At 39.1% G+C, this 22,397-nt stretch overlaps 1 non-coding gene across 1 annotated transcript; it reads right to left on the bottom strand.

Annotated features, from left to right (window-relative positions):
• Positions 1–16,102: 16,102 nt before the first annotated feature.
• LOC148568211 (small nucleolar RNA R71) lies at positions 16,103–16,210 on the bottom strand. The gene has a single exon (XR_015882588.1). It is a non-coding gene; the product is annotated as a small nucleolar RNA R71 (small nucleolar RNA).
• Between the last annotated feature and the right edge of the window lie 6,187 nt (positions 16,211–22,397).

The raw sequence follows: 22,397 nt of genomic DNA, 5'->3' as shown, positions 1-22,397 counted from the left end.
CCTGAAATTGAAACTGAACCCATTAGTAATGACAAAAGAACCCCTTCACATTTCTTCTCATCAAGAGTGATTTGGATTGCAACTGATGGGTGTCCCTTGGGACACCAAACTTAATCCTTTGGCATCTTAAATAAATTGGTTCCATCATTGTGTATTTAATGTGTTCATAAGAATGGAATAACACCAATCTTTTCATTTTCTTTGGATTCCAATTCCTTTGAACTCATTAAGCCACGTTCATGTTCTTACCCAAAACATTAAGTGCTTTCAAATTAGGTGACTTAGGCTACTAGGTGATCCTTGGTGGGAGGCCACACCAAACTTAGCAATTTTGCTAGTTCTCAGCCCATTCACTCCTCATTAGTTATGCCTTCATCAAGTTGCAATTCCAGAATAGAAAGAAATAAAAGAGTGTAAAGAAAATCTAGCTACCAAAGCTAATATCAAATTTTCTAATCTACAATTGTAAACTAATCCTAATTTGGTAATGTAACACAAATGTGAGACTGAAAATTAAACTATCTAAAGCAATAGATTTTAAACTAGCGCTTCTTTATTGTCATTAGCTTGACATTCCTTCATCTTTAGCTGAGCTTGTAGCTCACTCTCTGCTCCTCTAAGGAGCCTCCCAAGTAGTGTTTGAGTCTATGACCATTGACAGAAAAAGTTCTTTGAGTCTTGTCCTCCATGAGCTCTACATGACCATAGGAAAACACCTTGAGTATGGTGAAAGGCCCTGACCATCGAGACTTAAGTTTCCCAGGAAAGAACTTGAGTCTTGAGTTGTAGAGTAACAACTTCTGTCATTCAGTGAACTCCCTTCTTGCTATCTTTTGGTCATGCCACCTTTTTGTGTTCGCTTTGTAGATTTTTGCATTCTCATATGCTTGATTTCTAAACTCCTCCAGCTCATTGAGTTGCATTAATCTCTTTTCTCTAGTAGTTTGCTCATCATAGTTTAACATTTTTAGAGCCCAAAATGCTCTATACTCAAGTTCAACTGGTAAGTGACAAGCCTTGCCATATACCAGTTGGTATGGAGACATCCCAATGGGAGTCTTATAGGCTATTCTGTAGGCCCATAGTACATCATCTAGCTTCTTAGACTAATCCTTTCTTGAGCTTTCAACAGTTTTTTCAAGGATTCGTTTTAGCTCTCTGTTGGAGATTTTAGCTTGCCCGTTGGTCTGTGGGTGGTATGGAGTTGCCACTTTGTGCTTTACTCCATATCTGAGAAGGAGTGTCTCGAGTTGTTTGTTGCAGAAGTGTGTCCCTCCATCACTAATGAGAGCTCTGGGAACTCCAAATCTGCTGAAGATGTTCCTTCTCAAGAAGCTTATCACAACTTTGTTGTCATTTGTTGCAGTGGCTATGGCATCTACCCACCTTGAAACATAATCAACGGCCAACAATATGAAGCTATTTGAGTAGGAGGTTGGGAAGGGTCCCATGAAATCAGTCCCCCATAATCAAATAGCTCTAGCTCTAGTATGAATTGCTGTGGCATCTCATTTTTCTTGGTTAGATTACCAGCTCTTTGGCATTCATCACACCTTGACACCATTTCCTTGGCATCCTTAAACATTGTTGGCCAGTAAAATCCGGATTGAAGCACTTTCGCTGCTGTTCTTTCTCCACTGAAGTGACCTCCATATGCGGATCCATGGCACTGCCATAACACTTCCTACCCTTCTTCATAGGATATGCACCTTCTTAAGATTCCATCAGCACACTTTTTGAACAAATAGGGGTCATCCCAGATGTAGTGTTTGGCATCCTTGATTAGCTTCCTCCTCATGTGCTTGTTGATGTGAGTTGGTAGTTCTCCAATAGCCTTGAAGTTAGCTATGTCTGCAAACCAATATCAGGAAAGCTTTCATTTACTGCTACTTGATGCATTTTTTCTTCTTGTGGGATCCTTGAGAGGTGGTCAGCTACCTTGTTCTCTGCTCCGCTCCTATCTTTAATCTCAATATCAAATTCTTGGAGCAGCATAATCCACCTTATTAGTCTGGGCTTAGATTCTTGTTTGGTAAGCAAGTATTTGAGTGCTGCATGATCAGTGAACACAATTACTTTTGAGCCAATAAGATATGATTTAAACTTATCAAAAGCAAAAACTATGGCTAAAAGTTCTTTATCCGTGGTGGTATAGTTCCTTTGATTCTCATTAAGGACCTTGCTAGCATAGTAAATAACATGTACTAGCTTGTCTTTCCTCTGTCCTACAAAGGCATGAACAGCAAAATCAAATGCATCACACATTAGTTCAAAGGGAAGATCCCAGCTTGGTGGTGCTATAATAGGTGCAGAGGAGAGTTTCTTTTTAAGTTCATCAAAGGATACCATGCACTCTCTATCAAAAACAAAGGGAGTATTTGAGACAAGTAGGTTGCTAAGGGGTTTTGCAATCTTTGAAAAATCTTTGATAAACCTCCTATAGAACCCAGCGTGTCCCAAAAAACTTCTGATTGCTTTGACATTGCAAGGTGGAGGTAATTTTTCAATTACTTCAACTTTTTCCTTGTCTACTTCTATGCCATCTTTTGAAATCTTGTGACGAAGAACCACCCCTTCAGTTACCATAAAATGGCACTTCTCCCAGTTTAAAACCAGGTTAGTTTCTTGACACCTTTTTAGCACAAGAGCAAGATGGTATAGGCAATCAAAATATGAGTTCCCAAACACAGAAAAGTCGTCCATGAATACTTCTATGAACTTCTCAATCAAGTCTGAAAAAATGGAGAGCATGCATGATGTGTATTTTTGGAAAAACGAATTCCAAACACACAAATCTAACCGGCAAGTGTACCGGGTCGCATCAAGTAATAAAACTCACGGGAGTGAGGTCGATCCCACAGGGATTGAAGGATTGAGCAATTTTTGTTTAGTGGTTGATTTAGTCAAGTGAATCAAGTATTGGTTGGGTGATTTGTGATTGCAGAAACTAAATTGCTTGAAATGTAAAGGGATAGGGGTAGGTTGCAGAAAATTTAAGAGCAAAGAAAGTAAATAAGCTGAATCTTAAAGAACAAGAAATTAAATGGCTGAAACTTAGAACGCAAGAAATGTAAATTGCAGAATCTTAAAGTGCAAGAAATGTAAATTGCTTGAATTATAAAAGGAATTGGGAAGTGGATTTGCAGAAATTAAACAAGGAAAAGTAAAATTCAACAAACAGAAATGTAAAAGATGGATTCAATTAAACCGGATCTCAAATGATAATGAAAATAAGCTTGGTGTAGCAACGAAACAAGGAAATTGAAATTGAAAAATGTAGATCTCAGGACCCAAGAGACTAGATAACCAAGTCTAGATCTCAATGCCTTCCTAGATCCAAATTGAAAATTCAATTGCAAGTAAAGATCAAGCAGTAGAAGAAAGGAATGCAAATATAAATTTTTCAGAAAGTGCAGTAAATGAAACAGAGAGATCTCAAGGTGAGATTGAAACAGAATTCCTTCAATTCTCCAACACCCAAGATTCAAACAAAGAGTAAATGAAATTGATAACAAGAAAACTAAGAGGAAGAGAATTTAATTCTCCTTCCCCAAGACTCAGAATCTCCCAATAACTCCTAACCAAAAGCTCTCCCAAAATCACTTAGTAAAAACTAAAACGGAAAAGCTCCTTAAAAACTTAAATTCTAAGCTATTTATACACTCTCTTCAAATGATCTTCAAGCCTTGAATTGGGCCTTTGCTCTTGATGGAATTGGGTTGACAAAAGCCTCTGTTGATTGCTCTTGGAGTTGGAGAGAAACCCATTTGTGAACCAGGCCATGAACCAGAAAAGCTTGAGTAAAAGTTTGAGGTCAAACTTTTACTCAAACTTTTCATATCAGCTAGCCTTCCTTGCTGCCATCCACGTTTGAGCCAAAGTTTGAGGTCAAACTTTGAGCCAAACATAGATCCCTCTTGCATGCCTCTTGGGGTACTACTTTGCCTTCTTGTCAAGTTGCTAATTTTATGTCCACTATAGACTATTATATATGGTTGGAAAGCTCTGAACGTCAGCTTTTTAAGCCAATTAGAATCACCTCAATTGGGCATCTACAACTCAAGTTATTCTTATTGGAAGTATACCCCTTCATGTTGTTATGGCGCCAACGTTTGCCTAAAAGCTTGAGGTCAAACGTTGGCGCAAGCTTTTTCTCTCCTGGGTGTTTTGTTGTGGCACCAACGTTTCCCTAAAAGCTTGAGGTCAAACGTTGGCGTAAGCTTTTGCTCCTCCAGGGTGAATTCAATTCTTCCAAAAGTTTGAGCTAAAGCTTGAGGCAAGCTTTTGCTCAAGATTTTTGTTCTCTCCTGCTCCTTGCCATTTCTTCTTTCTTCAACCCTCTTCAAAGCTCTTTTTCACCTATCATTAATCAACCAAGCACATCAAAGCTATGCTAAAGATCATGAGATTGTTATTCTTTCATAATATATGACAATTATAGCACAAAATCTCATGAAATTGCATTAATTTATCCATGGTTGATTAAATCAAAGGAAACATGAAATTCTACCCAATTGGCTTACTTATGGCTCAAGAAAGTGCATAAAATCAATTGAAAACAAAAGAAAAAGACTAGTGAAACTAGGCTAAGATGACTTGTCATCAATGCACCTTTGGAATGTTGCAGGTGCATTGCACAATCCAAAGGGCATTCTCCTATAATCCCGGGTTAGTTAACCCAAGTCACCAAGTGTTGATGCACTCCAAAGAACTTAATAATCCAAGCAGATCCTAGTACAAAGACACCACAGGCATATATTCTAAGGTTCAAGCTATTGGTGTCTAGCTTTGTTTCTTTTTATTTTTCTTTTGTTCTGTTGCCATTTTTGGCTTTTTCTTTTCTCTTTTTGTTTTTCTTTTTAACCTAGGACTTTTACTTTATTGAGATTCATAGACAGTGAGCTACCTTCTATTTAAAAGGAGACAGTCTAGTTCTTTTATTCACTAAAAGTGAGCTATCATACAATCATACATTCATACCACCACTCACTATTGTTGTACTTCCAGCTAACAAAGAACTATCTTACTTCACATTCCAAACATTTCTTTTATTAAATTAAAGATGCAGGGGACAAAGCATGCTTTTAGTTAAGTGAAAGTGAACACACAAGCACACACTTAGACTAGCTTACTTATTTTAAAGATTGATTTTGCCTACACTAGATGAACACTTTAGCAAGTCATAAATCGAAGCATTTCTCAACCACAAGAGTTAAGTATAGATACAATCTATTGGTTTTCAGTTCTTTTTGTTCTTCCTTCTGTTGTGCCCCTTTTGATTTGTGGTGCATGATGTCTTCAATAGGTGGTTAGTTCCCTGCATAATTCTCAAAAGTTGCTTGCTTCTTAAGCCCTTAAGTGACTGGTCAGTATGTATGAATTGAGTGTGGTTTTTGGATTTAATTTGGTGTGGGAACACCAAACTTAATTCCTTGCCACTGTCTCTAATGCAACAGGTTGTCCACTTATGAATTCTTTTGGCCTTGCTAAAGGTTATGGAACCAAAACTAAAAAGCAATTAAATGGTTGAATAATTTGTTTGATTGCTTGGAGCTAGCATTATGCAGGAGGTGAGAGTATGCTTTTAAATGAGATTTTGGTGGAACACCAAATTTAGAATCCTTCATTCTCCCTTAAATTGTTTTGGTGTGCAACACCAAACTTAGCTCTTTGCAATACATACTTAATTATTCAACATTTTTATTGAAAAAGCTATGAAAAGAAAACTACCTCAGGTTGGGTTGCCTCCCAACAAGCGCTTCTTTATTGTCATTAGCTTGACATCGATCCCCTTAGATCATGGGGGTTGAAAATCATAGTGCCTCAGCTTTTCTCCTCTTACTGTGAACTTCCTTCCGGTCTCCTTTTTGATGATCTCTAGGTGTTCAAGTGAAAGGACCCGGTTCACAGTGTAGTATTCAGATGATTGTGGGGACACCTTCATTGGTTGGGTGTTTAACACTACTTTATCCCCTGGTGAAAAGCCTTCAGTAGGGATCTTCTTGTTTCTCCACCCTCTTGGCCTCTTCTTCTTTTCTTTCTCAAAAGATACTCCCTGCCTTGGTGGTTCCTTTTCTGAGATGTTGAATTTCTCATCTGGAGGTTTTGGATCTAGTTCCTCCTTGATTTCTTTGGTTTGTTACACCATCTCTACTGCTTTCAAGCATGGATTTAGAAGTCTTGGAGCTAACTCATTGACTACCTCCTTCAAACTTTGATCTCTGGCCTTATCCTTCATAGAATCTTTTTCTTGAATTGGCTCATGCAAGGTTTTAAAAACATGGAATGCTAGGTGCTCATCATGCACTCTTAGCAACAATTCCCCCTTATCAACATCTATCAATGCTCTGCCCGTAGCTAGGAAAGGCCTCCCCAGAATGATGGGAGTGTTAGGGTCCTCCTCCATATCCAGAATGACAAAATCAGCTGGGAGAAGAAATTTTCCCACTTTTACCAGCACATTCTCTACAACTCCAAGTGCTTGCTGAATGGATTTATCAGCCATTTGAAGAAGTATTCGTGTGGATTTCAGCTCGACAATTTGGAGTTTCCTCATTAGAGACAAAGGCATCAAATTTATGCTTGCACCAAGATCATAGAATGACTTCTCAATTGTTATGTTTCCTATGGTGCAAGGTATATAAAAACTCCTAGGATCATCTTTCTTCTCTGGCAACTCTCTTTGGAGAATAGCACTACATTCCATTGTCATCTCAACAATTTGTCCTTCTTTTAGGGACTTTTTCCTTGTCAGCACTTCCTTCATAAATTTGGCATACACTGGCATCTGTTCAAGTGCTTCTAAGAAAGGAATATTGATGCTGAGTGTCTTGAATATGTCCAGGAATTTTGAGTATTGCTTATCCTCATTCTCTTTTTCGAACCTCTGAGGGTATGGAAGTTTGGGGATATATGGCTTCACCCCTTCCTTCTTTTCTAGTAGCTGTGTTTCAAGGATGTTCTTATCTCTATTTGAGCTTTTTGCATTCTTGGTCTTTCTTTCCTCTTCACTTCTCTCTTCTGTCTCTTCTTGTGGAACTTCTCTGTTGTGTTCTTCTTGATTGATGGCTTCCTTCTCCTTAGTCTTCTCACTTCCCACTATGATTGCTTTGCACTTCTCCCACTTTGTAGCTTTTCCTTTGTCCCTTGGGTGGTCTTGAGTAGCAATAGGGGATGCATTTGATTGCTTCTCACCCATCTCTGTAATTCGTTTAGCCATTTGTTCCATATGCCTCTCAAGATTTTTGATTGAAGCTTCTAGGTTTTTGGTTGAGGCTTCTTGGTTTTTACTTGTTATGGCTTGATCCTTCCGTGCTGCTTCCTGATCTTGTCTTGCCATCTCTTATTTTTCATGAATTTCTCCATCATTATCTCTAGACTGGAGATTCTTTGGGAGTATGGATTTGGTTGTGGTTGTGTAAAATGAGATGGTTGTTGCTGGAAGTTGTTTGAACTGTTTGTGGGATTATTTTGTGGGTGGAATGTGGATGTGGAAGGTGGATGATGGTTATTTTAGGGTTTTCTATATGGATTGTGGGTTATGTTTTGCTGGTTGTTGTTCTGGTTGTTTCTTGAGTTGTTTTGGTTTGAATTCCTTTGCCATGGTTGTTGGTTTTGAGTGTGGTTATCTCCCCATCTGAGATTTGGATGGTTCTTCCAGGATGGATTGTAGGTGTCACCATAAACCTCATTTTGGCCTGAACCTTGGTTGTGCACATATTGAGGTTGTTCCTGCTACTGATCTTCTTAGTTTTCTTCATTTTGCCCCCATGTGGTTGATGGTTGGCTTGTATTCACTGCTGCAACTTGTAAGCTATCAATCTTTTTAGCCATCTGCTCAAATTGTTGCTGGATTTGCTGCTGCATTATCTTGTTTTGAGCTAGGATTGTGTCTACTCCTTCCAACTCTAGCACTCCTTTCCTTTGTGATGGTTGGCGTTGTCTCTAATGAGCAAAGAAATATTGATTGTTTGCCACCATATCAATGAGGTTTTAGGCCTCTTCAGCTGTCTTCATGAGTTGCATTGAGCCTCCTGCTGAATAGTCAAGTGCCTCTTGAGCTTTCATTGTCAGTCCTTCATAGAAATTTTGGAGTTTATCCCATTCATTAAACATCTCAGGAGGGCACTTCCTGATTAAAGCTTTGTATCGTTCCCATGCCTCATACAAGGGTTCAGCATCCATTTGTGTGAATGTTTGTACTTTAGTCTTCAATCTAATAACTCTTTGAGGTGGGTAAAACTTGGCAAGGAACTTGGTTACTAGATCATCCCAGTTGTTGATGCTGTCTCTTGGGAAGGATTCCAACCATTGAGTGGCTTTGTCTCTGAGAGAAAATGGAAATAGCAGCAATTTGTAACTGTCAGGGTGCACACCATTGGTCTTCACGGTGTTACATATCCTCAGGAAGGTGGATAGGTGCTGGTTTGGATCTTCCAAGGGGCCTCCTCCATAGGAACAGTTATTCTGCACCAAGGTGATGAGTTGGGGCTTCAATTCAAAGTTATTTGCATCGACATTTGGGGTCAGGATGCTACTCCCACAATGCCTTGGATTAGCAAATGTATATGAAGCCAATACTCTCCTTTGGGGCTGACCATTGTCGTTGGCCACTCCCACTTGTAGATTTGTTGGATTTTCTTCCATTTCTTGGTTCTCTTCTCAACCTCCAAAGTATTTCAGGATCAAAAGGTGTGGATTCATCGCTTCTTCCTCCGGACATAAACACAGAACTAGGAGTCAGAATTAAACACTCTATTGCTAGAGTGAAGTTAGTGTTAGCTTAAGCAAAAATTCAAACAGTTAGTATGCTTAGTAAAAAGAAAAAGAAAAAGTGCTTAATCTAGACCACCACCTTACTTAATCATTGTCAATCTAATCAATCCCCGGCAACGGCGCCAAAAACTTGATGTGTATTTTTAGAAAAACGAATTCCAAACACACAAATCTAACCGGCAAGTGTACCGGGTCGCATCAAGTAATAAAACTCACGGGAGTGAGGTCGATCCCACAAGGATTGAAGGATTGAGCAATTTTTGTTTAGTAGTTGATTTAGTCAAGCGAATCAAGTATTGGTTGGGTGATTTGTGATTGCAGAAACTAAATTGCTTGAAATGTAAAGGGAGAGGGGTAGATTGCAGAAAATTTAAGAGCAAAGAAAGTAAATAAGCTGAATCTTAAAGAACAAGAAATTAAATGGCAAAAACTTAGAACGCAAGAAATGTAAATTACAGAATCTTAAAGTGCAAGAAATGTAAATTGCTCGAATTATAAAAGGAATTGGGAAGTGGATTTGCAGAAATTAAACAAGGAAAAGTAAAATTCAACAAACAGAAATGTAAAAGATGGATTCAATTAAACTGGATCTCAAATGATAATGAAAATAAGCTTGGTGTAGCAACGAAACAAGGAAATTGAAATTGAAAAATGTAGATCTCAGGACCCAAGAGACTAGATAACCAAGTCTAGATCTCAATGCCTTCCTAGATCCAAATTGAAAATTCAATTGCAAGAAAAGTAAAGATCAAGCAGTAGAAGAAAGGAATGCAAATATAAATTTTTCAGAAAGTGCAGTAAATGAAACAGAGAGATCTCAGGGTGAGATTGAAACAGAATTCCTTCAATTCTCCAACACCCAAGATTCAAACAAAGAGTAAATGAAATTGAAAACAAGAAAACTAAGAGGAAGAGAATTCAATTCTCCTTCCCTAAGACTCAGAATCTCCCAATAACTCCTAACCAAAAGCTCTCCCAAAATCACTTAGTAAAAACTAAAATGGAAAAGCTCCGTAAAAACTTAAATTCTAAGCTATTTATACACTCTCTTCAAATGATCTTCAAGCCTTGAATTGGGCCTTTGCTCTTGATGGAATTGGGTTGACAAAAGCCTCTGTTGATTGCTCTTGGAGTTGGAGAGAAACCCATTTGTGAACCGGGCCATGAACCAGAAAAGCTTGAGTAAAAGTTTGAGGTCAAACTTTTACTCAAACTTTTCATATCAGCTAGCCTTCCTTGCTGCCATCCACGTTTGAGCCAAAGTTTGAGGTCAAACTTTGAGCCAAACATGGATCCCTCTTGCATGCCTCTTGGGGTACTACTTTGCCCTCTTGTCAAGTTGCCAATTTTATGTCCACTATAGACTATTATATATGGTTGGAAAGCTCTGAACGTCCGCTTTCTAACCAAATTGGAATGACCTCAATTGGACATCTACAACTCAAGTTATTCTTGTTGGAAGTATACCCCTTCATGTTGTTGTGGCGCCAACGTTTGCCTAAAAGCTTAAGGTCAAACGTTGGTACAAGCTTTTGCTCTCCTGGGTGTTTTGTTGTGGCGCCAACGTTTACCTAAAAGCTTGAGGTCAAACGTTGGCGCAAGCTTTTGCTCTCCTGGGTATTTTGTTGTGGCGCCAACATTTGCCTAAAAGCTTGAGGTCAAACGTTGGCGCAAGCTTTTGCTCCTCCAGGGTGAATTCAATTCTTCCAAAAGTTTGAGCTAAAGTTTGAGGCAAGCTTTTGCTCAAGCTTTTTGTTCTCTCCTGCTCCTTGCCATTTCTTCTTTCTTCAACCCTCTTCAAAGCTCTTTTTCACCTATCATTAATCAACCAAGCACATCAAAGCTATGCTAAAGATCATGAGATTGTTATTCTTTCATAATATATGACAATTATAGCACAAAATCTCATGAAATTGCATTAATTTATCCATGGTTGATTAAATCAAAGGAAACATGAAATTCTACCCAATTGGCTTACTTATGGCTCAAGAAAGTGCATAAAATCAATTGAAAACAAAAGAAAAAGACTAGTGAAACTAGGCTAAGATGACTTGTCATCAATGCACCTTTGGAATGTTGCAGGTGCATTGCACAATCCAAAGGGCATTCTCCTATAAGCAAAGACACCATATGGATAAGTAAATTAAGTTTTTTCCTGATCCTTGGGGTCTACAACAATTTGATTGTAGCCCGAATACCCATCCAGGAAGCAATAATACTCATGTCTTGCCAATCTTTCAAGCATCTGATCCATGAAAGGTAGGGGAAAGTGATCCTTCCGGGTGGCTTCATTAAGTTTTTGGTAGTCAATGCACATACACCATCCGGTCACTGTCCTTGTGGGTATCAATTCATTCTTCTCATTTGTCACAACAGTGATCCATCCCTTCTTAGGGACTACTTGCACCGGGCTTACCCAAGGGCTGTCTGAGATGGGGTAGATCACCCCTACTTGCCACAATTTCGACACTTCTTTCTGAACCACTTCATTCATAGTTGGGTTCAGCCTCCTTTGTTGTTGTCTTGAAGGTTTGGCATCTTCTTCAAGTAAGATCTTATGCATACAAATTGAAGGACTGATCCCTTTTAAATCTGCAAGTGTCCAGCCTATGGCATCCTTGTGTTGTCTCAGCACTTGGATAAGCTCCTCTTCTTGTTCCTTAATCAGACTTGAATTTATGATCACTGGGTGAGTGTTGTTGGCACCCAAATATGCATATTTCAAGCTGGGTGGTAAGGTCTTCAGCTCTAGTTTTGGTGACTCTGCATCTTTGTTGTCTGTGGTAGTTGACATGATTGAGTTTCTCATGGTTGCTTGTGGTGGTTCTCCATCTGGTGCTTGTTCCAGCTCAATGGTTCCTCCACATTGTTCTTCTTCCAAGACTTCTTGAACTATCTGTTCCATGGTGTCTACCAGCATGCATTCTCCTATGGATTCCTTGGGGTAACTCATTGCTTTAAAGACGTTGAAGACCATTTTCTCTTCATGCAACCTCAAGACTAGTTCCCTTTTTTGCACATCAACGATGGCTCCAACAGTAGCTAGAAATGGTCTTCCTAGGATAATTGACGTGTTGGCCTTGATGAGCGGATAATTTATACGCTTTTTGACATTGTTTTTAGTATGTTTTTAGTATGATCTAGTTACTTTTAGGGATGTTTTCGTTAGTTTTTATGTTAAATTCACATTTCTGGACTTTACTATGAGTTTGTGTGTTTTTCTGTGATTTCAGGTATTTTCTGGCTGAAATTGAGGGACTTGAGCAAAAATCTGATTCAGAGGTTGAAGAAGGACTGCTGATGCTGTTGGATTCTGACCTCCCTGCACTCAAAGTGGATTTTCTGGAGCTACAGAACTCGAAATGGCGCGCTTCCAATTGAGTTGGAAAGTAGACATCTAGGGCTTTCCAGCAATATATAATAGTCCATACTTTGGCCAAGAATAGACGACGTAAACTGGCGTTCAACGCCAGCCTTCTGCCCAAATCTGGCGTCCAACGCCAGAAAAGGATCCAAAACCAGAGTTGAACGCCCAAACTGGCACAGAAAGTGGCGTTCAACTCCACAAATGGCCTCTGCACGTGCTACACTTAAGCTCAGCCCAAACACACACCAAGTGGGCCCCGGAAGTGGATTTATGCATCAATTACTTACTCATGTAAACCCTAGTGACTAGTTTATTATAAATAGGACCTCTTACTATTGTATTAGGCATCTTTGGATTACCTTATGATCCTTTGATCATGTTTTAGGGGGCTGGCCATCTCGGCCATGCCTGGACCTTCACTTATGTATTTTTAACGGTAGAGTTTCTACACTCCATAGATTAAGGTGTGGAGCTCTGCTGTCCCTCAAAGATTAATGCAAAGTACTACTGTTTTCTATTCAATTCTTCTTATTTCGCTTCTAAGATATCCATTCGCACCCAAGAACGTGATGAAGGTGATGATTATGTGTGACGCTCATCATCCTTCTCCCTTATGAACGCGTGCCTGACAACACTTATGTTCTACATGAAATAAGCTAGAATGAGTATCACTTAGATCTCCTAACCAGAATCTTCGTGGCGTAAGCTAGAATGATGGCGGCATTCAAGAGAATCCGGAAGGTCTAAACCTTGTCTGTGGTATTCCGAGTAGGATTCAATGATTGAATGACTGTGACGAGCTTCAAACTCGCGATTGTTGGGCGTTAGTGACAGACGCAAAAGGAGGGTGAATCCTATTCCAGCATGATCGAGAACCGACAGATGAATAGCTGTGCCGTGACAGGGTGCGTGAGCATATTATTCACTGAGAGGAGGGGATGTAGCCACTGACAACGGTGATGCCCTTGCATAAAGCCAGCCATGGAAAGGAGTAAGACTGATTGGATGAAGATAGCAGGAAAGCAGAGGTTCAGAGGAACGAAAGCATCTCCATTCGCTTATCTGAAATTCCTATCAATGAATTACATAAGTGTCTCTATCCCTATTTTATTATTTATAATTCGAAAACCACATAATTATTTTATATCCGCCTGACTGAGATTTACAAGGTGACCATAGCTTGCTTCATACCAACAATCTCCGTGGGATTCGACCCTTACTCACGTAAGGTATTACTTGGACGACCCAGTGCACTTGCTGGTTAGTTGTATCGAAGTTGTGACAGACTATAAAACTAGATTAGAGTATCTGGCCTAAGAAGCCATTACCAGAGATCACAATTTCGTGCATCAAGTTTTTGGCGCCGTTGCCGGGGATTGTTTGAGTTTTCGGCAAGCTTTTGGTCCGGTAACATCAGTGCCAAGTCTGATCCGGCAACAACACCAAGTTTTTGGCACCGTTGCCGGGGATTTAATTGTTCCTGTTTGGCGCCAAGAATCGTCTGAAATCCCAATCCCGGCAACAACACCAAGTTTTTGGCGCCGTTGCCGGGGATTGTTTGAGTTTGGACAACTGACGGCTCATCTTGTTGCTCAGATTAGGTAATTTTCTTTTCGTTTTCTTTTCAAAAATTTTTCAAAAATATTTTCAAAATTTTCTCATCTGTTTTCGAAAAAAAAAATGTTTTCAAAAAAAATTTATTCAAAATTTTTAAGAATGAATTCTAGTGTTTCATGAAGCATGTTGAAGCCTGGCTGGCTGCAAAGCCATGTCTAAATTTATTTGGACTGAGGCTTGCAATATGTTATCAAGATCAATATACTCTCGTGTTAATGACTAAAGCTTGGCTGGCCATTGGCCATGTCTAGTGTTTTGGACTGGAGCTTTCATTGAAAGCTTGGCTGGCTAGTGAGCCATGTCCAATTCCTGGACTGAAGCTTTAGACTAACATGGCAAGATTCCTGGAATTCATATTAAAAATTTTGGAATCCTTATTTTTTCTTTTTTATATTATTTTCGAAAAAATCTAAAATAAAAATCCAAAAAAAATTAGAAAATCATAAAAATAAAAAATATTTCATGTTTCTTGTTTGAGTCTTGAGTCATATCATAAGTTTGGTGTCAATTGTATATGCATCTTGCATTTTTCGAAAATTCATGCATTCATAGTGTTCTTCATGATCTTCAAGTTGTTCTTGGTAAGTCTTCTTGTTTGATCTTGATGATTTTTTTGTTTTGTGTCTTTTCATGTTTATCATATGCATTCTTGAATTCTTAGTGTCTAAGCATTAAAGAATTCTAAGTTTGGTGTCTTGCATGTTTTCTTTGCATTAAAAATTTTTCAAAAATATGTTCTTGATGTTCATCATGACATTCAAAGTGTTGTTGGTGTTCATCTTGACATTCATAGCATTCTTGCACGCATTCATTGTTTTGATCTAAAAATTTCATGCATTGCATATTTTTCATGTTTTTCATAAAAATTTCAAAAATCAAAAAAATATCTTTCCCTTTTTCTCTCATCAAATTCGAAAATTGAGTTGACTTTTTCAAAAATTTTTAAAAATCAAATTGTTTCTCATGAGTCAAATCAAATTTTCAATTTGAAAATCTTATCTTTTTCAAAATCTTTTTCAAAAATCAAATCTTTTTCAAAATTCTTAGTTATTTTTGAAAATTCCAAAAATATTTTTCAAAAATCTTTTTCTTATTTTTATACCAAATTTTCGAAAATAACATAAACAATTAATGTTTTGATTCAAAAATTTGAAGTTTGTTACTTGCTTGTTAAGAAAGATTCAAACTTTAAGTTCTAGAATCATATCTTGTGATTTCTTATGAATCAAGTCATTAATTGTGATTTTAAAAATCAAATCTTTTTCAAAACTAATCCTATCATATCTTTTCAAAATATCTTCTTATCTTATCTTGTTCAAAAATATCTTTTCAAAATATCTTCTCTAACTTCCTAACTTCCTATCTTTTCAAAATTTGTTTCAACTAACTAACTAACTTTTTGTTTGTTTCTTATCTTTTTCAAAACCACCTAACTAACTCTCTCTCTCTCAATTTCGAAAATATCTCTCCCCTTTTTCAAAATTTCTTTTTAATTAACTAATTATTTTTATTTTTAATTTTATTTCAAAAAAAAAATTTTCGAAAAATACTAACAAATTTTCAAAAACCAATTTTCAAAAATCACTAACTCCTTTTCAAAATAATTTTCGAAAATTATACCTCTCCCATCCTATTCTATTCATTCATATCCTAAACATCTCATCTCACATCTCTTCCATCAGTACAGTTGCATTTCTTCCTTCACATCACATTCTTTGTCTCCCCCTCTTTTCTTCCACTCACAAAGGGATCCCTATACTGTGGTATAAAGGATCTCTATTATTATTATCATTTTTCTGGCCATTCTTCCTTGTCATATGAGCAGGAGCAAGGATAAGAACATTCTTGTGGAAGCAGATCCAGAACCTGAAAGGACTCTAAAGAGAAAATTAAGAGAAGCTAAAATACAACAATCCAGAGATAACCTTTCAGAAATTTTCGAACAGGCAGAGGAGATGGCAGCCGAAAATAATAATAAAGATGCTTGGTGACTTTACTGCACCTAATTCCAATTTACATGGAAGAAGCATCTCCATTCCTGCCATTGGAGCAAACAACTTTGAGCTGAAACCTCAATTAGTTTCTCTGATGCAGCAGAACTGCAAGTTTCATGGACTTCCATCTGAAGATCCTTTTCAGTTTTTAACTGAATTCTTACAGATATGTGATACTGTTAAGACTAATGGAATAGATCCTAAAGTCTACAGGCTCATGCTTTTCCCTTTTGCTGTAAGAGACAGAGCTAGATTATGGTTGGATTCTCAACCCAAAGACAGCCTGAACTCTTGGGATAAGCTGGTCACGGCTTTCTTAGCCAAGTACTTTCCTCCTCAAAAGCTGAGCAAGCTTAGAGCTGATGTTCAAACCTTCAGACAGAAAGAAGGTGAATCTCTCTATGAAGCTTGGGAAAGATACAAACAGTTGACCAAAAAGTGTCCTTCTGACATGCTTTCAGAATGGACCATCCTGGATATATTCTATGATGGTTTATCTGAGCTATCAAAGATGTCACTGGACACTTCTGCAGGTGGATCCATTCACCTAAAGAAAACGCCTGCAGAAGCTCAAGAACTCATTAACATGGTTGCTAATAACCAGTTCATGTACACTTCTTAAAGGAATCCTGTGAATAATGGGACGCCTATGAAGAAGGGAGTTCTTGAAGTTGATACTCTGAATGCCATATTGGCTCAAAACAAAATATTGACTCAGCAAGTCAATATGATCTCTCAGAGTCTACATGGAATGCAAGCTGCATCCAACAGTACTCAAGAGGCATCTTCTGAAGAAGAAGCCTATGATCCTGAGAACCCTGCAATAGCAGAGGTAAATTACTTAGGTGAACCTTATGGAAACACCTATAACTCAACATGGAGAAATCATCCAAATTTCTCATGGAAGGATCAAAAGCCCCAACAAGGCTTTAATAATGGTGGAAGAAACAGGTTTAACAATAATAAACCTTTTCCATCATCAACTCAGCAACAGACAGAGAACTCTGAACAAAATGCTTCTAATTTAGCAAATCTAGTCTCTGATCTATCTAAGGCCACTGTAAGTTTCATGAATGAAACAAGGTCTTCTATTAGAAATCTGGAAGCACAAGTGGGCCAGCTGAGTAAAAGGATCACTGAAATCCCTCCTAGTACTCTCCCAAGCAATACAGAAGAGAACCCAAAAGGAGAGTGCAAGGCCATTGACATAAGCGCCATGGCCGAACCTCTGAGGAGAGGAGAGGACGTGAATCCCAAGGAGGAAGACCTCCTGGGACGTCCAGTGATCAATAAGGAGCTTCCCTCTGGGGAACCAAAGGACTCTGAGGCTCATCTAGAGACCATAGAGATTCCATTGAACCTCCTTATGCCCTTCATGAGCTCTGATGAGTATTCCTCTTCTGAAGAGAATGAGGATGTTACTGAAGAGCAAACTGCCAAGTTTCTTGGTGCAATCATGAAGCTGAATGCCAAATTGTTTGGCATTGATACTTGGGAAGTTGAACCTCCCTTGTTCATCAATGAACTAAGTGATCTGGATCAACTGACATTGCCTCAGAAGAGACAGGATCCTGGAAAGTTCATAATACCCTGTACCATAGGCACCATGATCTTTAAGGCTCTGTGTGATCTTGGTTCAGGAATAAACCTCATGCCCCTCTCTGTAATAGAGAAACTGGGAATCTATGGGGTGCAAGCTGCTAAAATCTCACTAGAGATGGCAGACAGCTCAAGAAGACAGGCTTATGGACAAGTAGAGGACGTTTTAGTAAAGGTTGAGGGCCTTTACATCCCTGCTGATTTCATAGTCCTGGATACTGGAAAGGAAGAGGATGAATCCATCATCCTAGGAAGACCTTTCCTGGCCACAGCAAGAGCTGTGATTGATGTTGACAGAGGTGAAATAGTCCTTCAATGGAATGAGAACTCCCTTGTATTCAAAACTCAAGGATCTCCCTCTGCAACCATGGAGAGGAAGCTTGAAAAGCTTCTCTCAAAGCAGAGTCAACCAGAGCCCCCACAGTCAAACTCTAAGTTTGGTGTTGGGAGGCCACAACCAAACTCTAAGTTTGGTGTTGAACTCCCATATCCAAACTTTAAGTTTGGTGTTGGAGAATCTCAACAAAGCTCTGCACATCTGTGAGGCTCCATGAGAGCCCACTGTCAAGCTATTGACATTAAAGAAGCGCTTGTTGGGAGGCAACCCAATGTTTATCTAATTCTTATTTTTATTGTTTTTCATGTTTTCTTAGGTTCATGATCATGTGGAGTCACAAAATAAACAAAAAATTCAAAAACGGAATCAAAAACAGCAGAAGAAAAATCACACCCTGGAGGAATATCTGTCTGGCGTTCAAACGCCAGAACAGAGCATAGTTCTGGCGCTGAACGCCCAGAATGGGAGCATCCTGGCGCTGAACGCCCAGAACAAGCATGGTTCTGGCGTTCAACGCCAGAAATGGCAGCAAATGAGCGTTGAACGCCCAAAATGGGCACCAACCTGGCGCTGAACGCCCAGAGTTGTGTGCAAGGGCATTTTGCATGCCTAAATTGGTGCAGGGATGTAATTGCCTTGACACCTCAAGATCTGTGGACCTCACAGGATCACCTCAGGATCTGTGGACCCCACAGGATCCCCACCTACCTCCACTCACTCTCTTCTCTCTTCTCAATCATCCTCTATTCCCAATAAACACTCTTCCATTTACCACTCACACCCATACACCCACTTACCTTCAAAAATTCAACATCTCTTCCCCACCCAATCCCACCCATATGGCCAAATATACACAGCCATCCATCTCCTCCATATCCTCTTCTTCTTCTATTCTTTCTTCTTTTGCTCGAGGACGAGCAACATTCTAAGTTTGGTGTGGTAAAAGTATAGCTTTTTTGTTTTTTTCCCATAACCATTAATGGCACCTAAGGCCAGAGAGGCCTCTAGAAAGAGGAAAGGGAAGACAAAAGCTTCCATCAAGGGTCTATAGCTCAGTGGTAGAACATTTGACTGCAAATCAAGAGATCCCTGAGATACCTCAGGGGATACATTTTCTTCCACACAATTATTGGAAGCAACTAAGGGTGGAACATCAAAAGCACTCCATCATCCTTCATGAAATCAGAGAAGATCTAAAAGCAATGAAGGAGGAGCAGCAAAGACAAGGAAGAGACATAGAAGAGCTCAAGGACATCACTAAGGTGGACTCATTCCTTGTTCTTACTTTCTCTGTTTTTCGTTTTCTATGTTATGTGCTTATCTATGTTTGTGTCTTCATTACATGATCATTAGTAGTTAGTAACTTTGTCTTAAAGATATGAATGTCCTATGAATCCATCACCTCTCTTAAATGAAAAAATGTTTTAATTCAAAAGAACAAGAAGTACATGAGTTTTGAATTTATCCTTGAACTTAGTTAAATTATATTGATGTGGTGACAATGCTTCTTGTTTTCTGAATGTATGCTTGAACAGTGCATATGTCTTTTGAAGTTGTTGTTTAAGAATGTTAAATATGTTGGCTCTTGAAAGAATGATGACTAGGAGACATGTTATTTGATAATCTGAAAAATCATAAAAATGATTCTTGAAGCAAGAAAAAGCAGCAAAGAACAAAGCTTGCAGAAAAAAAAAATAGGCGAAAAAAAAATTAGAAAGAAAAAGAAAAAGCAAGCAGAAAAAGCCAATAACCCTTAAAACCAAAAGGCAAGGGCAAATAAAAAGGATCCCAAGGCTTTGAGCATCAGTGGATAGGAGGGCCTAAAGGAATAAAATCCTGGTCTAAGCGGCTAAACCAAGCTGTCCCTAACCATGTGCTTGTGGCGTGTAGGTGTCAAGTGAAAACTTGAGACTGAGCGGTTAAAGTCAAGGTCCAAAGCAAAAAAAGAGTGTGCTTAAGAACCCTGGACACCTCTAATTGGGGACTTTAGCAAAGCTGAGTCACAATCTGAAAGGGTTCACCCAATTATGTGTCTGTGGCATTTATGTATCCGGTGGTAATACTGGAAAACAAAGTGCTTAGGGCCACGGCCAAGACTCATAAAGAAGCTGTGTTCAAGAATCATCATACTGAACTAGGAGAGTCAATAACACTATTCGAAATCTGAAGTTCCTATAGATGCCAATCATTCTAAACCTCAATGGATAAAGTGAGATGCCAAAACTATTCAAGAGGCAAAAAGCTATAAGTCCCGCTCATATGATTGAAGCTCTGTTTCATTGATAGTTTGGAATTTATAGTATATTCTCTTCTTTTTATCCTATTTGATTTCCAGTTGCTTGGGGACAAGCAACAATTTAAGTTTGGTGTTGTGATGAGCGGATAATTTATACGCTTTTTGACATTGTTTTTAGTATGTTTTTAGTAGGATCTAGTTACTTTTAGGGATGTTTTCGTTAGTTTTTATGTTAAATTCACATTTCTGGACTTTACTATGAGTTTGTGTGTTTTTCTGTGATTTCAGGTATTTTCTGGCTGAAATTGAGGGACTTGAGCAAAAATCTGATTCAGAGGTTGAAGAAGGACTGCTGATGTTGTTGGATTCTGACCTCCCTGCACTCAAAGTGGATTTTCTGGAGCTACAGAACTCGAAATGGCGCTCTTCCAATTGCGTTGGAAAGTAGACATCTAGGGCTTTCCAGCAATATATAATAGTCCATACTTTGGCCAAGAATAGACGACGTAAACTGGCGTTCAACGCCAGCCTTCTGCCCAAATCTGGCGTCCAGCGCCAGAAAAGGATCCAAAACCAGAGTTGAACGCCCAAACTGGCACAGAAAGTGGCGTTCAACTCCCCAAATGGCCTCTGCACGTGCTACACTTAAGCTCAGCCCAAACACACACCAAGTGGGCCCTGGAAGTGGATTTATGCATCAATTACTTACTCATGTAAACCCTAGTGACTAGTTTATTATAAATAGGACCTCTTACTATTGTATTAGGCATCTTTGGATTACCTTATGATCCTTTGATCATGTTTTAGGGGGCTGGCCATCTCGGCCATGCCTGGACCTTCACTTATGTATTTTTAACGGTAGAGTTTCTACACTCCATAGATTAAGGTGTGGAGCTCTGCTGTCCCTCAAAGATTAATGCAAAGTACTACTGTTTTCTATTCAATTCTTCTTATTTCGCTTCTAAGATATCCATTCGCACCCAAGAACGTGATGAAGGTGATGATTATGTGTGACGCTCATCATCCTTCTCCCTTATGAACGCGTTCCTGACAACACTTCTGTTCTACATGAAATAAGCTAGAATGAGTATCTCTTAGATCTCCTAACCAGAATCTTCGTGGCGTAAGCTAGAATGATGGCGGCATTCAAGAGAATCCGGAAGGTCTAAACCTTGTCTGTGGTATTCCGAGTAGGATTCAATGATTGAATGACTGTGACGAGCTTCAAACTCGCGATTGTTGGGCGTTAGTGACAGACGCAAAAGGAGGGTGAATCCTATTCCAGCATGATCGAGAACCGACAGATGAATAGCCGTGCCGTGACAGGGTGCGTGAGCATATTATTCACTGAGAGGAGGGGATGTAGCCACTGACAACGGTGATGCCCTTGCATAAAGCCAGCCATGGAAAGGAGTAAGACTGATTGGATGAAGATAGCAGGAAAGCAGAGGTTCAGAGGAACGAAAGCATCTCCATTCGCTTATCTGAAATTCCTATCAATGAATTACATAAGTGTCTCTATCCCTATTTTATTATTTATAATTCGAAAACCACATAATTATTTTATATCCGCCTGACTGAGATTTACAAGGTGACCATAGCTTGCTTCATACCAACAATCTCCGTGGGATTCGACCCTTACTCACGTAAGGTATTACTTGGACGACCCAGTGCACTTGCTGGTTAGTTGTATCGAAGTTGTGACAGACTGTAAAACTAGATCAGAGTATCTGGCCTAAGAAGCCATTACCAGAGATCACAATTTCGTGCGTCAGGCCTCTTCTTCCATGTCCAGCACAATGAAATCAACAGAGAAAATAAATTCTCCTACTTTCACTAGAAAGTCTTCCACCACCCCATGTGGAAACTTAAATGTTCTGTCAGCCAATTGGAGTGCCATTCTTGTTGGCTTGGCTTCCTCAATCTTCATCCTTCTCATCATGATTAGGGACATAAGATTTATTCTAGCTCCCAAATCACACAAAGCTTTCTTACTAGTGATATCCCCTATGATGCAGGAAATTTGAAAACTCCCTGGGTCTTTCAGCTTTTGAGGCAGCTTCTTCTGTATGATGGCGCTGCGTTCCTCAGTCAATACTATGGTTTTTTTTGCCTCCCAGTTCCTCTTTTTGGTTATAAGCTCTTTCAAAAATTTAGCATAGAGTGGCATTTGTTCTAATACCTCAGCAAATGGTATGTTGATTTGGAGCTTCTTGAAGATCTCTAGGAACTTAGAGAATTGACCATCCTTCCCATCATTTCCCAGTCTTTGCGGGTATGATGCTTTTGGCACATAAAGCTTCAAGACTAGTTTTGGTTGAGGTGGAGCAGGGATCTCTCCTTCATCCTTGTTCCCATGCTTTGCTACAACTTCTTCATGATTGTCTTTGCTTGGGGTTCCTTCCTCCACAACCTTTCCACTTCTTAGTGTAATAGCCTTGCATTCCCTTCTTGGGTTAGCCATGGTATCAC

The sequence above is a fragment of the Arachis ipaensis genome, chromosome B4 (assembly GCF_059453495.1).
Source record: "Arachis ipaensis isolate K30076 ecotype BB chromosome B4, ASM5945349v1, whole genome shotgun sequence".
In the NCBI taxonomy this organism is placed as follows: domain Eukaryota; kingdom Viridiplantae; phylum Streptophyta; class Magnoliopsida; order Fabales; family Fabaceae; genus Arachis; species Arachis ipaensis.
Note: the sequence above shows the minus strand (reverse complement) of the source record. Positions and strands in the feature narration are given on the sequence as shown.